The sequence below is a fragment of the Acomys minous genome, assembly GCF_964271855.1.
Source record: "Acomys minous genome assembly, chromosome: 15".
In the NCBI taxonomy this organism is placed as follows: Eukaryota; Metazoa; Chordata; class Mammalia; order Rodentia; family Muridae; genus Acomys; species Acomys minous.
The window spans coordinates 8,421,031-8,438,540 of record NC_140497.1 but is presented as its reverse complement, the minus strand read 5'-3'; the positions used below and the strand labels follow the sequence as shown (position 1 = coordinate 8,438,540).

The window sequence follows — 17,510 nt, the reverse complement described above, 5'->3', positions numbered from 1 at the left end:
CCAGCCAACACTGAAGGTTATAATGATTTTAAAATAAGTGCTAATCTATATATGTGACAGATTTCAAAACTCCTTAATTTTTTCATTCCTGGCCTTGTACCAAATATATAAACTAGATGGCATGGGAACTTTAGCACCATAATACAATGCTAAAAAATGTGATGTTCTTTGTCTCTTATTGAATTGGCACAATCACAAAACACTACTCTACGTGCACTTCATGTGACCCTTAAAAGTCACAATCAGGATATATTATTCCCCTAAAGTTTATGAATACTATATAGTCTACAATGTCTTCTGAAAACTATTGTCACCTAAATCTTGGACAGATACCAGTTTGGTGATTGGTTACTAAGTGCTGAGTAAATACTTTTAAATGCACAATGCTAATAAGCCAAGGATATGAATTTTTAACAAGTACATTAGGGACATAATCATTATATAATAATATACAGACTCAGAGTCACTTTCACTTATTTCTCATGGCCAGTTAACACAAACCTTTCACCGTTGTCCATCCATGCAAATCCAAGTCTAGACATCAGCCGTCAGAACATTCTAGAATGGACCTTTACTTTCCCAATCCACCTTTCTCCACATTTGTAAATATAGAACTACTTAGTGGTTTTTTCCCCCTTGTACTAAAGGGTCACAGTTGGGCTGGGGAGATGGCTCAGTGTGTAAAACACTTCCTTACCAGACTGAGGATTCTCCAGAGGAAGGATCCTCCAGGACCTATACAAAGCTGGACATGGTATCATGTGTCTATAACTCTAGCAATCCTACAGTGAGATAGCAAACAGAGACAGGCAAATCCCTGGAAGTTATCGGGCCAGCTAGTCTGGCATATGCAGCAACAAACAAGAGACCTTCTCTCTAACAGATAGAAGGTGAGAACCAAAACCTGAGGTAGAAGGAATCTCCTGCATATTGTATAGATGTAACACCTGTCAATTACAAAACCTATTCCTGTGGCTGAGGCAGGAAACAGGTGGGACACCCAACTGGCAGAGAGACTCTGGGATACAGCTAGGCAGGCACACAGGATTCAGCCAGCAGGCTGTGAAGATGATGGTGCCTGAGCTCAGGTAACCAGCCATGTAGCAGAATGCAGATTAGAAGAAACAGATGATTTCAAGTCATGAGCTAGTCAGAGAAGAGCCTAGCTATATGGCTTGGGTATTTGTAAAATAAAAACTGAGTCTCAGGAGTCATTATTCCAGGAGCTAAGGGACAGGAGGGAAAACTACCACAGCTCATCAGAACTTACCCTCTAAGTCCCATACTCTTGGTTACCGTGCTGCGTCCAGTTAACACAGCTGCTAAGAACTGGGCAGAAACTTTTTTATGCTTTTGAATTTAGTTTACCCAGAACATATTTCTAGAAATACTACTGTGGAGTAAAAGGATATGCATATTATTCGCCTAGTATTCTACCAACATTAGTCTCAATTTATACAGCCACATAGTATAATAAACCTTTTGTTTTTATCTCTAGTAAAAGCAGAAAGTTTCTTGTTATTTTCATGGAGTCTGGGAGTCATTTAGATTGGTTACTAAGCAAAACTGTGTTCCTTTGGTTTTCTTTCAAGGTGGACAATTTTAATTACTGTACAGGATATCTTTATATATGTCAGACCACTCAACTATACTATCAGTTATAAAATGTTTGTCTTTTATTCTGTGTGTGTGTGTGTGTGTTCATTTATATTAGCACAAATGTGTACCCTATGGACATGCGTGTGTGTGTGTGTGTGTGTGTGTATGTGTGTGTGTGTGTGTGTGTATAGTGTTGTGTTTTCATTTATATTAGCACAAATGTGTACCCTATGGACATGCATGTGTGTGTGTGTGTGTGTGTGTGTGTGTGTGTGTAGTGTAGTTTGTTCATTTATATTAGCACAAATGTGTACCCTATGGACATGCATGCATGTGTGTGTGTGTGTGTGTGTGTGTGTGTGTGTGTGTGTGTGTGTGTGCCTGTGGAAGACTGAGATTAACGTTAAGTGTCCTCCACTATTGTGCTCTGCCTTCCATGCTGATGCTGAGTCTCTCACTAAGTCCAGAGCTCATCTAGTCTAGCAAGGCAACCGGTTTGCTCTCAGGACCCCCATTTCTCCAGGCGCTGACATTACAATGAGACTACAGGCAGGTTGTCACGCCCACCAGGATTTACATCAGTGTCACAGATCTAAATTCTGGCCATAGTGCTAAGGAAACATTTATCCACTGAACAATCTCCTCCACCCCCACGGGAATGTTTTCTTTACGATTGTCATTAATCTACTGACTTCTTTCAATAATGGGGAAGGGCCTAATATTTATTTGAATGTCTGTGCACAAATCTGTCAGTTATGAATTATGCCTTTGATGGGGCTTTGAGGTTATGGAGAGCTTCTCAATACTAAATTTTAAAACAACGTATTATTTTTTTCTTCTTTGTTATTTCATTTTTTCCAGTCATGTGTGTTTGTGTGTCTGTCTGTGGATGGGTGTGTGCATGTGAGCACAACCCCTGTACAGGCCAGAGGTCTGACGTCCCCTAGCTCAGCTCTTCTAGAACATGCAATTAGCTGGTGAGCAATCGCCCAAGCCCCTAAATATCCTTTTAAAAATTCTATAGCAGAGAATGTGGGGAATAGCTTTGAGCGTGCTGCACAGGAGACAACCTCCTGAACAGAATACCCATAGCACAGTCAATTAGAAGCAATAAGATTGACAATTAATAAATAAAACCTCATGAAACTGAAAAGCTTCTGTAAGGCAAAGAACACCATCAATAGGGCAAGACATCAGCCTACAGACTGGGAAAGGATCTTCACCAACTCCACTTCTGACAGAAGGCTAATATCCAAAATATATAAAGAATTCAAGAAATTAAACAGCAACAAACCAAATCTCCCAATTAAAAATGGGGTACAGAGCTAAACAGAGGATTCTCAACAGAGGACTCTTAAATGACTGAGAAATAATTATAAAAAATGTTCAACATCCTTAGTCATCAGGGAAATGCAAATCAAAACTGCTTTGAGAGTCTATTTTACCCTTGTCAGAATGGATAAGATCAAAAACACAACTGACAGCTCATGCTGGCAAGGATGTGGAAAAGAAACACTCCTCCATTGCCAGTGGGAGTGCAAGCGTGTACAGCCACTTTGGAAACCAATATGGGAGTTCTTCTGAAAGTTGAGAATTGATCTACTCAGGACTCAGCTATACTCAACTGACACTCTACCCTACCACAAGGACACTTGCTCAATCACATTCATAGCAGCTTTACTCATAATAGGCCAAAACTGGAAACAACCTAGATGTCCCTCAACAAAAGAAAGGGTAAAGAAAACGTGGTGCATTTCACATGATGGAATATTACTCAGCTGTTTAAAATTGGCGTGATAAAATTTACAGACAAATAGATGAAATTAGAAAAAAAAAATGATCCTGAGTGAGAAAACCCAGACCCAGAAGAGTAAACATGGTATATATTCACTTCCAAGTAGATAGTAGCTGTAAATTAAGGGATAATCATGCTGCAGTTCACAGACCCAGAGAGACTAAGTAACAAGAAGAGCTTAATGGGGGACACAAGGATCTCCCTGGAAAGGGAAAATATAATCGATTTTGCTGGTGGACTCGGGGCGGGTGAGGTTGGGAACAGGAAGGATCGGGTTGGGAGGGAGGGAGGGAGAGGACTGGGAGATGCAACTGGAACTTGGGGGCATTTATGACATGATGTGGAAACCTAGTGCAACGGAAACTCCCTGGAATTTATGAGCGCAACCCTCGCAAAGACTCCTAGTATTATGGGATAGAGAACCTGAACTAACCGTCTTCTATAACCAGGCAAGACTTCCAGAGGTGGAACTAGACATCATCCTAGCTACAAAACCTTCAACCTACAATTTTTTCTGCCTGTAACATGTTCTGGTGGTGCAGAACTTCTGAGATTGGCCAACCAATGATTGGGCCAACTTGAGACCCACACCATGAATGGGAGCTCTCAACACTGCCTAGATAACCAAAACTCAGGAATCGGAGACCCCAGAGACCTAGGGTAGAACCAAACACAACTCGGCAGGGGGTAGCCCTGAGCCTAGCCAGAGGCTTTACCAAGCAACAGATAGGATCAGATGCAGAGACCCATAGCCAAACATGAGGCTGAGCTTGGGGAATTCCATTGAGGATGGGGAGGACAGACTGTAGGAGCCAGAGGGTCGAAGACACCTTGAAAACACAACCCACAGAGTCAACTAGACAGGGCACAGAGACTATAGTGACGATCACGGAGCCTGTAGGGGTCCTCTGCATGTATGTTACGGTTGTGTAGCTTGGGAGAGGTGGTGTCTCTGGCTCCCTTACCTGCTCTGGGGACCCTTTTCCTCCTGCTGCATTGCTTCCCCCAGCGTTGACTAAGATCCCGCTAGTCTTACTGTCTCTTGGTGCCATGTTTGTTTGCTAGCCCTGGAATGCCTGCTCTTTTCTGAAAGAAAACAGAAGAGGAGTGGATCTGGGTGAGAGGGAAGATGGGGGGTTTCAAGGAGGAGTTATCTGCACTCAGAACGTAATGTATAAGAGAAGAATTTAAAAAATAACTTTTCATTTTAACTCATTACTAACTTATTTTATCTATGTGTTTAAGTGCCATTTCTAATGAGACACACTTTTTAGAATAGTCATGTTTAAAATGCATATGTATGTAAAATTAAATGTATTGAAGGCTATTAATAAATTGGCCACATTTCACATGAAAAACTTCTGTATTTTAATAATTATGTATGTAATATGCTTAAATGTTTTAAGTTACAAAATAGAAATTAATCCTACTTCTCTATAATAGACAATTACAACAGAAAATTTGCTGAATAATCTGTATTTTTCTAATTTGAACATGCCATCCATATAAAAGCATTTATTCATTGCCTGTAGTGTTTACACTTCTCGTAGCACTCAGCCCACAGTTCAGGTTTCCCTTAACACTCCTTGTTAAACAAGGATTCTCCCGAGTCAGCTTTACTATCTCTTACTCAAGTGCCCTCTTAAACACTTTCATAATTTCTCTAAACAGAAAAATAATCTGCTGTGAACTAATCAACACATGCACACATGCATTTACACATGCAGACTGACACACACTCCTTGGGAGTAACGTGCATTCACAGTGAATTTTCCATTTCAACACCTCTCTATACCAAGCATTGGCCATAGTTGATGCCCCTCCCAAGTGGTCCCGGGGGCTCCTTCTTCATTCCAAGGTATTTTCTGAGGCTACAGTGTCTGACATGGGACCCGTTTTCCATTACCTTATCATGTGCAATACCAATGATGGTTTTTATCTAGTAATTTTGTGTTTATCAATGTTCCTTTTTATCAAATGGAGTTTATATAGACTTCCATCTCCCACTTGGTTACGAATACCCAACCTCATATATTTTATGAAAACGACACGTGCACTGGGATCATAAAGGTTGCAGAAGCAGTCCTGGATTCTCAGGCACTCCACCACACAGATGAACTCCCCACTAGACTAGCATCCTGTCTGCGTCAGAGGCACTTTCTACAATCTGCCAGATGCTACATCCACTTATATCATTTATATTCATTTGAAATGTTATCAGAAATGGCTGTTACACTGTATCAAGGTCTCCCATTATCTGTTGATATAATTATGCTTTTTCTCTACTATACTCACGTCATGTATTATTACAACCAAGATCTTACTACTGAAGTGATACTTCATTTATAGGGCGAAGCCTACTTGCTGGTATTTCACAGCTAGGTAGATTGAATTGGCTCATGTTTTTTAAAATATTATCTACAATCTTAAGTGATGTGTTAGATTCTGGTCTGGTGCTTTGTATTTGTTATTGCCCCTCCCTCCCACAGATGCTTACTGTTTATGAGCAAACTGTCACATACCCCAAATATTGCTATTTAACCTTGCCTCCCTTAATGAAAGCCTATACCTTCTGAATGAAAATTAGAATAGACACTGGAAGCAGTTGAGGAGAAGGAACAGGAAGGGAGCCCACCATAGGGGTCCTCTGAAAGACTCACCAAGCAGGAGATCCAAGAAGATGCTGAGACACACAGCCAAACTTGGGGTGGAGCACAGGGAGTCTTATGGAAGAGCTGGGGAATAGAAGGACCTGGAGGGATCAGGAGCTGCACAGGAGACCAATGGAGCCAACAAATCCGGGCAGAAGAGGGGGGTGCAGCAGAGATTGATGCACCAACCAAGAACCATGCATGGTGAGGTCCTAGACCCTCTGCTCTGATGTAGTAGATAGGCAGCACAGTCTCCTTGTGGGTCCCATAATATAGGGAGTAGGGACTACTTCTGACATGGCCTCTGGTCCCCACACATTGATCACTTCCCCCTGGTGGGGTGTCCTTGCCAGGCCACAGAGGAAGAGGATACAGGCAGTTCAGATGAGACTTGATAGGCTGAGGTCATATGTTAGGGGAGGAGGGCTCCCCTTTCTGAGGACTAGGGGAGTGAGGGAAAGGTTATGAAGGAGGAAGGGAGGGATTGGGAGGCAACATGGGAGGGGGCTACAATCTGGATGTAAAGTGAACAAATTAAAAATAGAAAGAAAGAAAAAAAAGAAAGAAAGAAAGCCGATACCTGGCAGGGTTCATGGGCTTTTGGGGAGGGAAAGGATCTTGGGAGAGAGAAGCAGACGGGACCAGAGGAGGAAGAATGAGAAGAATTTCCATGGGATAGAAAAGAGCCATGTGGGCCCAGAGGAGGAACTCTGAACTTCCACATAAAAGAAATGGCCCAGGTGGTCCATCTTAGCAAGTATTTTGTCAGATTATGGAAGGGAGGTAGCCCAGACAGGACCTGTTAGAACAGATGGCATGGGATAGAGGATGAGAAACACTGAAAGGCAGTTTGGGGGGTTAATACCTTCCTAGCCCCAGCTAAAATAAGGTTTGTCCTAAAATATGACAGATGCATTTTTATTATGATGGTGGGTTAAATATTACCACTATAATAATAAACATTAATTAGGACATACCACAACAGTGAGATGATCTTTTTCGGCTAAATTAACCCAGTTTTGAAATAACTAAGAGACAATGATGTTTACTAGTTGAGGAAAGTTTAAATAACATAAAATTATCAGTTCATAAAATCTCATGTGGAACACATGAAACATGAAACAATAATTTTATAAGCAACCTATGAGAGCCTGTACCCCAGCCTATGGTCCATCCATAGTCATCAAGAAAGCGACCGTTTCTCTTTGATTTTCAATTTTCTTGCAAAAAAAATCCCTACATATTATGTTAAGGCCTGATAAAAATTCCTATACGTTTTCTGTTTGTCTAATCCAGCCTGAGGATTCTCTGAAGCAGTGAGTGACAGGAAGTTATTTCTTTAGTGATTCGGATCGGCACGGTTTCCCAAAGCACTACCTTAGAACTTCGTGCTCCCGTGTAAAGAAAGTCTCTAACGAGTTCATAACTGTATAGGCACGTGTTCAAACATATCATTATGCTGAATCAATGTGGTTTGAGGAACACCTTCACTGAGGCTGTGCTAGCATGGTGCTATTTTGTCTTGAACTCAGCAGTCTTATACTCCAAAGCTGGGCAGCAGTGCCACACCTGTTTCTTCCACTGCTAAAAACCATGTTTCCCAGGGAAATAACTAGTGTCAAGTTACTGGACAACTGGAACAGAAAATGTCCTCTGAGGGCACTAGAAAGCAGAGGCTTCCTGTGGAAATTGCACTGAGTTCATGCCTCTCCTGTCCTCACATGGGATGAGCCACACACAAGGTCATGGGGAGAAGCGAGCAAGTGCATCAAACTCCAGTATCAATTTCCTGACCCTCCATGCAGACTCCAGCATCTGGAGACCCTGCACACAGTCTCCAGCACCTGGAGACTCTGCACACAGACTCCAGCACCTGGAGACCCTCCATGCAGACTCCAGCACCTGGAGACCCTCCATGATGACTCCAGCATCTGAGATCCCAAGAGCCACCTCCTCATGATCAATCTCCCTTTCACCTTGTTGTCTCAGAAGATATAGAAACCGATGTGCATCTTTTTCACCACAGTCTTTTGGGGAACCTGGGCTGTCAAAGACATTAGCAGACATCTGGAGAAATCACTCCCTTCCAGATCCTAAGGACCAGATGTAAGTGATAGAAAACCTAACTCAAACTCTTCGTCAATGTTAAGTTGATTGCCTAGCTCTATAACTGCACACGTCTACAGCCCAGAGCAGTCTGGTTCAGTTACTCAGTGATGCTATGGCTACAGTTGTTCCCTCTTCCCACAGACTGTTCTCAGCTGGAAGCTAATCACACAAGCAAGGTGGTAGGATGGCTGGCCAGGATTCTCAGTGATGGCTTATTTTTTGCTGTCTTCCATAAAGTGTAGTCATGGAATTCACAGTATCAGAAATCACCTTGGGGGCAAGAAGAGACCTTCTCTGTCCCATGTCAAAGGTTTGAACCCAGTACAAACGCCATGGCAGATGGTGCAGCCAGATTCCTCTGAGTTCAGCAGTATAACTGTGGACAATCCAACAGTAATAAGGACATCCCCGAGGAAGCAGATGAGTGCCTGGAAGGCAGGACAGGGTCTTCTGCTTGCTTCACATGCATCTGTCTCGACAGGTCAAACAGCCACAGACAGCACTCACAAATACCCCTTACCGCTTCTATCTCCCTTCCAACCCCCTGACCCTAGGTAGGAGAGAAAGAAGGCTAGTGGGGAGAGGGGGCAGAGTTCTCTTTAGCTATTTCCTGCTGTTTAGGGTTGATGGGTTCTTTGGGGCAATATCAATCTCAGTCGTCAGGATATCCAGCTATCCAGGAGAACCAGCAGCCTTCATCTTTTTTTGCCTATCTCTTTGAAGCTTTCCTCTCTTGGGGATCTGGTATTTATACTCTCCCAGAGTCCTCAGAATTCCACTAACTCTAGCTAGCAAAGACTACACCCTTCTCCAAGCCACACAAGGCTGTTACCAGCTGGCATAGACCATGCCCCGCATGAGGTAATTATCAGCTGTGAACAAACTAAAGCATCCCAATATCCCATACTTGGGACTAAAACAAAAATATGTTTACAAAATATAACTGAGTTTTTTAAAAAACCAAAACTTCCACTATAGTCCCTAAGTAATACAACTATATCACCAAACATGGGAACTACTGGGAATTGAGCTCAGGCACCAATTGGCACAGTAAGAAAGTCCATACAGTGGCACAAGGAAAATTGATACACAAGCTGCTAGGAACCATTTTTCTTTCTCTTGTGTCCACAGTTTTAAAAGCCATTGATATACAAATTGGACAAGGAAACTCAATGATGTCCCTTTGCAGTTGATTACCTTATTGAAAATACCAATATAACATCGCAAACAAAGGTTAGGGAAAATTAAGGGATGTCATGTGCCGTAAATAATGATTACAGAAAAACAAGTTAGAGTACAACGAAGTTTTCATAGTTCAAAAACAAGAGGTGTCAAAGATCCTTGTGTGAAATCCAATTAGTTATAAGAAATTGGCCATCTACCACTTCATATTTGTGACTGTTTCATAAATTTTGCACAGCCATTAGCAAAGCTGTCGAATTGTATGTACCAGATTGGCCACACTATATTTTGCCAAATATTTTAATTAATGACTAAAAAGATAATAAAGAGCAATTCCAGTATAACGTGAACTTGAACAAAATCAAATTTCCAAGTGAAATAATTAGTAAATTTGGAGGGATTAGAAGACAGGGGTGGGCTACGGAAATGAAGGCGGAGATGGTCAGCCACAGGATTATGGTGGGAAGTTCACATACTTCACAGAGGAAATAAGTCAGATCCAGTACCGCAAGTCCTACAGATCCTAAACAGGGTGGTAAGAAGGGTGTGAGAGTGAGTCCCACTAAGCCCCACACCATGGACACCCTGATCCCTCTGAGAACATGTATTTCCACGTTAACGGTGTTCTCTATGAGTCAGTCCAAGACTCAGGACTTCAAGAGCCCGCCATGTCAGCGCTGGGGACTCTGCAGCAGGAAGAATCACACTACAGGGAATAAGACAGACAAGGAAATACAGACAACTAAGCCAACTGCCCTACAGCACCTGGAGAACTGTGGCATCTCCCCCTCCTTGGAGGATGTGAGGAGCCGTTCAGTCAAGCTGCTGTCACTTACTGAGGAAACACGGTCCCCAAAGTTTCACTCCATCTTCACTAGTTTCAGCCAGGTTGACTCAGGCTGGAAGCCGATTCTTACAAAGCAAAGAGGATGCCTCATTTCTCCCAAGGCCATGCCGTCAAGGAGCCACCTTGAGCGAGACGGGTCAAACCAAGAGTACCTAAGATATTAGGGCTACATGAAGCAGCTGCCAAAAGCTGTGAGAGATATAGAGGGAAGAGTAAGAAGAGAGGAGAAAGAGAGATAGAAACACAAAGAGAAGCAGGGAGGAAGAGATACGCAGAGGACTGGAGGAATAGTGGGATGGGGTGACAAGCTTACCTCCAGCAAGTAGTGACAGTTCTTTAGCAGCAAAATTGACATGAAAATAATTGTTCTAAGTAAAAGTCAACAGACTGATCAAACTTTCAGATACAGAAACCCTGGAAGGCCACTCCAGCCACACTGCCTTCGACCAGGACAGGCAGCCCTCTAACGCCAGCTCTGGAAACCCTGGCTCAGCTAGGCCCATGGACCAATGACCAGAGAGTGCTCCCTCTACCTACGTAGAGACTCTAGCATCCTCTAGCAAGTAAGCAGACCTGGAGAGCAACCTCCTCATCCCCTCTGTCTCTGACAGTCCCCTCAGTCTGACAGTCCCCTCTAGTCTCTGACCTGGCGGGCTGAAAACACACAACAAAAGACTGAACCAAAACTTAACCCCAGACATCTAGATCTCATTGGAAAAACAAAAGCAGTATGAAAACCTAAAACAATGCCCCCGAAAAAAATCAATCCCATAGTAATAGTCATCAGTGACAACAACTTGGATGAAATTCAAGACACAGAATTCTAAAGAACAATCATAAGCATTTCCAGAGACTTTAAAGAGGAATGAACTGAGAGAGGCGGGAATAAACTGATTAAACCCCAAGGAAATGAGAACTGCTAAATGAAACAAGGGAGACAATTCATAGTATGGAAATAGAATTCAATAAAGAGACACACTGAAGGAAACACAAGCTGAAATAAAGATGGACACGAAACTGTTCACTTGTTAAGTAAAAGAGCACTGGAAATTCTTACCAACAGAACGCACTACGGGGAAACCAGTGTCAGGGCTTGAAGACAAGGAGAGGAGTTGGATGAGTCAGTCATGGGAAATGACAGTTATTTTCTAAGACACAAACAGAACACCCAGAGTCCTTGGACACCATGAAAGGACCAGATTGAAGAATTGGAGAATTATGAACATAAAAAAGAAGAGATTCAGACCAAAGACATAAAAAAAAATATGTTCAGTAAGATCATACAAGCAAACTTCCCAGAGCTTGAGAAAGTGATGCCCATAAAGGTACCAGACAGCTACAGAACACTGAAAAGATGGGACTAGCAAAGAAATGCCCTATGGTTTATTAGAGTTAAAGGCACTGAAAATAGGGAAGGCTGTAATCTGCAAGAGAGGAGGGCTAAATCACACACAAAGGCCACAACTAGCCACCCGGAATGTTATACCCAGCAAAGCTTCCATGACAAAAAACAGACCTTAGGAATCAGCAGTTACTAAGCCAACTCTATAGGGCAGTTAATCAAAAGATGTCTCAGAAAACACCACAAATGGTCAAAACAACAGGCATTCATACACACCATTCAATAAGAACTGTAATATTAATTGCCTCGATGCCTAGTAAAAAGAAACAGACAACAGATTGGATTAGAAGACAGGATGCGTCTTTTTGTTGGTTATGGAGGAATGTGGAAGACTTGCGTGCTGTGAGCAGAGCTTCGTGGGCCACTCTAGCGGAGCCTGGACGAAGTGTAGACTGTAGAGGCCATGCTCATGAGACCCCAGAGAGAAGCAAGGACTCTCATAGCAATTAGGCCAGAGGCCACTTGGGATATCTTGGCAAAGACTCTACCAACTTCCTCCTTGTGTCCACAGAACTCCCCTGAGGCAAGACTAAAAGGTAACTGTCTACAGGCTAGGATAAAAGAACAAACAAAAGAAAAACACAAAACGAAACAAAAACAAAAACAAAAAACCCATAATGGACTAATGGTAGAGGATATTTCAAGACAACATAACATTGAATCTTTGGCATGGTTGTTACTGATAACTTTTATGCAGATCTACATTTTAAAAGAGGTCAAGCAGGGCAAAAAGAAATACAAAATATACAGTTTGGAAAAGAAAAGAGCACCATAAGACTTAATGTTATAGGCAAGGCCTGTGATCAGAGGAGGCCTGCTCTTGCTAAAGAGGGTGATGCCTTGAGGAGGGCCCTGATCCACACTGGAACAATGGAAAGGGCATCCTCAGAGAAGGCTCCCACTGAGAAGCTTCCAGCATGTGAAAGGAAAGCATGAAGAACTGTTTGCTCCTAGAAACCAAATGCTCCAACATAAAAAGCTGTTGCTAGTGTAGTCAAAGGGGGCCAAGGGCTCATTCCAAGCCGGCAGCTGAACTTGACACTGCTGTCCATGTGACACTGGCTTTACAAGCATGAAAATGCAAGAGGAGCATGAAGGGCTTGGATTCTGCCTCCATGATTTCAGAGAAACAGGTGACCAATCAACATGTGGCAAGGGAGTCCTAGGAAAAAGCACTGAGATGGCAAAAGGTCACAGGAAGCCAAGGCATAAGGCTCCCAAAGGGAAGCCTGGTTTCCACTGGAGACACCAGGATGTCATAGATGCCAGATGCATCTGTCGAGGAGAACTGCATCTGGGGATTGGAACCAGCCAGAGAGAAAGAGAGAGAGATGCCATGGCCAGCAGGGTTGGCGTAGTACAGACATGGAAACTGTGGCTAAAATCTCAGGCATCGGAAATACAGAATCAGCACTTGCCATGTGTCTGCTGGGATTTGGTCTTGTTTCAATCCAGTGTTCTCTCACTGGCCCCATTACTCCCTTCTGAAATGGAATATATATATTATGTGTCATTATGTGGGGGAAATATAATTTGGTTTGCTTATGTGTTTATTTGTTTTCGAGGGGGGAATCACAGTAAAAGGATTGCTTTCGGTCTCAGAAGAGACTTTGGTCTTTTGACTTTAAGCAGTGTTGACTGGCATGGACTATGGAGAGTTTTAAAGTTAAAGTAAATGCATTTTTTCATCATGATGTGGCCATGAGCCAGTAGAGAGATATGAGGGAGTTGAATGTGGTAATTCAAATGAGAAATGTCCCCTACGGACTCACCTATCTGAACACTGGCACCACTTTAGAATAGAGGAGTAGATAAGGTATTCTGATCAAATAGAACTAGGAAGCAAGCAGCTACAGCTATTCTGATATCTGACGAAATGGATCCCAAACATAAGCTAGTCAGAAGGCACGGTTACTTCGCGCTCGTTAAGGCCACAATCCATCAAGGGGATATCTTAAGTAGATATGCCAAACATGGGCACTGCTGGTTTCATGAATCAAACACCACTAAACGCAAACCCACAGATTAAATTTAACACAGGGAGTGTGGGCGACTTCAGTACCCCACTTTTACCAACAAACAGGTTACCCCAATAAAAACTAAGAAGAGAAACATTGAAGTTAAATGACAACATAAATAAAACGAACCTAACATATATCTACGGAACATTCCTTGCAAACACTGAAAAAAAATGCATTTTCCTCAAGTGTGCATGAAACATTCTCCAAAACAGGCTGCATTTTAGGACACAAAGGAAGGCTTTAAAAACACAGGGAAGCTGACATAACGTCTTCTATTTGATCTGACCAAGATAGGATGGAGCCAGGTCTTACCAACAAGATAATAGCACAGAATACAAACATCAGTGCTGAGAGCTTTGGCTGTTTCTCTGCAAGACTTGTCACAACCCCTCGTCAACGTCTCCAGTGTGAGGCACGTGACTGCTGTGAGTGTGCCACTGAGCGCCAGTGATGGTTGCAGGTCACCCTAGACAAAGCTGCACACTATACATGGGGTCCTGTGCTTTATTTATATGGGCCCTGCTGCACCATTTACCCTAACACAGGACTCACCTAGTACACATCACAGGCCACCTCATCTTTCTGGAAGCCACAGACTCTCAAATGTAGCCCTTCCAGTGTCTTCTGAGAAAGGTGGAGGGAGCCCATGGCTTACCCTCTGTCTCCCAGAGTTCACATGATGACGTACCTTTCTGAGCAATGCTTTCTCCCAGAAGAGATAGACTCCTAAAACCTCAGCAGCCACAGAGCCACACTGACCATCAGAAAAGACAGGTGTGAAAGTCAGACCCCACTCTCCACTCAACTGTGAAGAACATCCTGTCCATTGGCTAGATCTGGGTAGGGGTTCGAAATTTACTGCACGTATTGTCCTTGGCTGGTGCCCCATATTTGACCATGTCCCCTCAATGGGGAGGTCTGGTGGCACTCAGAGGAAGGACAGCAGGCTACCAAGAAGAGACTTGATACCCTATAAGCATATACAGGGGGATGAGGTCCCCCTCAGTCACAGTCATAGGGGAGGGGAGTAAGGGGAAAATGGGAGGGAGGGAGGAATGGGAGGATAAAAGGGATGGGATAACAATTGAAATGTAATATGAATAAATTAATAAGATATATTTTTTAAAAAAGAAAAAACAGGTGTATAATAACTATATGCCTCAGTCTAAGGGCTCTCCTTTTACACATCTAGTAGGTCCAGAGCCCTCCCTGTGCAAACCTGTGAACAGACTCAGCTCCACTTTCTCCCACACCTGCTGCAAGCACAATCGCGTCTTGCATGTATGGCAGTCCAAGAGAAATCATCTGTGCCAACCTCTGTGTACAGCCTCACTGTAACACAGAAAGTGCGGAATCTGCTCTAAGGGTCACAACAAGCCTACTGGGAAGGCACCACATCTGCCACAGTCAGGTGAACCTGAGACTGACGCACACAAAATGGCACTAGTTAGCAGGATTCCAAGCCAGAGTTCTACCTGCAGTTTGCTACTTGGGTCTGTGCAGAGCAACTGTGTTGTGATCATTGTGTTCGGTGAGAGTGTTCCCTCTACCTACATCATCACAAACCCCTTGAGCTTTTTGTCCGTCTGCTTTAAGGCTGTATTCACTTACCTCCCTCCTTCTCCTCCTTGTGACATGAAACCCTTCTATTTAAAAAAAAAAAAAGCCTTAAGTACAGAGGGAAATATAGAAAGACATAGCTAAGTGGCCTGGAAATCACAGGGTACATTTCTCTAACAAACATAAGACAAATGTGAGGGAAAAAGGAGCTGAGAATGAACAAGCATCTGTTTAGGTCTTCCTTCATTGCAGAGCGAGGAGGAGTTTCAACTTCAGGGAGACAGCACAAAGGCTTCGCACAGCAAAACATCTTTTCATCTGAGGTCCAGCAAGGTGGCACAGAGCATAAAAGACCTTAAGTCCAGTCCCCAGAATCCATGGTGGAAGTAGAGAACTCACTCCTTAAAGTTGTCCTCTGACCTCCTCAGTCAGTCAGTACTGTCAGTGTCCCTTCCTCCCTCTCTCCCTCCCTCTCTTCCTCGCTCCCTTCTTCTCACCTCCCTACCACCCCATCACAGATACACACACACACAACTAATAAATTAAAAATAAACAAAGTGAATTATTTGAAGCTTCTCACTGAAGGCCAGAGGTACAGTCACGGGATCCTCCGCAGAGGGCATGGCACTGCCACCCCAACCATGACAATGGTTAAGTATCATATTTTTCCATTGCTGTCAATCTTGCTCTTACACATCCGGTGGTGACTTAGCATTTGTTCTTTCGGGTATTATTCTCCAGTATCTAGGACCTCTTCGACAAGGAGATCGAGATTACATTGAGGATTGTGTAGAGAAGTAGGAAAGTCTACAGTTTCACTCCATCGTGGTCCTGGAGAGTGAAACTGCCCAGTCAGTCATGCTTTCTCTGCATTGCACTCAAAACACACACAGGAGCAATACTGATCCCTGACATAACCACACAGCCAAGACTGCTGGCACGACATCCCATGAAAGTCTTCACTTACCAAGAGATTGGGACAGATGTGAGCACATCCCACTGGGACTCTAGATAAGACAAATACAGGAGGTAGGGAAATAGAAGGACCCAGAGGGTCCTACAAACCTACAAGAAGAACATCATGATGGGTGGATCAGGGCCTAGAGGGGCCTGCTGAAACTACTGCACTAACCAAGGACAATACAAGTAGGAAACATTGAACCCCTATTCTGATCTACCCAAATGACAGGACATTCTCCACAGTTGTGTGGAGAGCGGGGACTGACTGTGACATGAACTCTGGTGCCCCATATTTGACCACCTCCCCTTGGTGTGAAGGCCTGATGGCACTCAAAGAAAGAATAAGCAGGCTACCAAGATGAGACTTGATAGCCTATGACCATACAGTGGGGGAGGAGGTCCCCCTCGGTCATAGACCTAGGGGAGGGGAATAGGGTGAAAGCGGGAGGGAGGGAGGAACAGGAGGATACAAGTGATGGGATAACAATTGAGTTGTAATCTGAATAAATAAATAAAATTTTAAAAAAGACTGCTGGCACGGTGCACCACACACCTGTAGCCCCCACCTGCAGAGCCTACCCTTCCCCCTGCGGCCTGCTTCAACCATCCTTGAAGAGCCACCCCATACTCCACCCATGGGGGACCCGCCATGGTCAGAAGATCCAGAACGGGACATTTGGTGTGGCCTGCCCTTCATCCGTCAGAACCATTTAAGTCACAGACATCACGTGGTGACTTAAGGACAATTTCTTCTAGGAAATCTGGGGGGGGGATTGTGAAGAAGCTGGAGGCAGCAGCTGCCACAGGCTCCCATGTGAGGGTCCCTTGGGAGAAATCCACAGGCTACACTGGAGCATGGTGCCAGGAGACACATTTATAAACCAAAATAGGCTGTGCCTCTATCACCTCCGCCCAAATAAATCCCAAATGGTTGCATAAGCTTCGGCTCTAGCCTGGTCACTGAATCTTCCTTGAGTTGTAAGGGATTATACCCAGCTTCCCGAGAGGTTTCCAAATGGTCCAGGCAAGTGCCCTGTGACAGACAAGTTAGCAAGCCATCACATTCTACTGTTTCCTTCCTTCCAGCACAAACGTTCAGACAAAGCTGAAGTTCTCAGTGCAGCTTTAGCTCCCAGAGAAACGCGACTGTATGGCTGTGCCTCAGGCCAGATCACAACCAAACATCCTGACAGCAGCATGATCCACACCGCATTTGGTGTGACGGTTACAAGTGGAGACTTCTTGAGCATGGGAACTCAGAACCAGGTACACACGACTCCACTGTGAGTGGCGTGGGCTGCAGCTTGGAGAAGGGCCAGTGAGAGCCTAAGGCGGCTGCCGAGAGTGGGATGGAGGCTGAGAAGCTGTAGCAGAGAAGCTGAGC

The 17,510-nt window shown here is 43.8% G+C and overlaps 1 protein-coding gene across 4 annotated transcripts in view; it reads right to left on the bottom strand.

The window, feature by feature from the left end:
- DLGAP2 (DLG associated protein 2) overlaps positions 1-17,510 on the bottom strand; it is a 704,261-nt gene that overhangs the window by 617,205 nt on the left and 69,546 nt on the right. The window contains exon 1 of one of the 4 annotated variants that reach the window (XM_084758844.1): positions 4,360-4,472. The exons of the other annotated variants lie outside the window; for them this stretch is intronic. The gene's annotated coding sequence lies outside the window, so the exon portion shown is untranslated. Of the gene's footprint in view, positions 1-4,359; positions 4,473-17,510 lie in introns of those variants that run through there. 4 annotated transcript variants of the gene reach the window in all.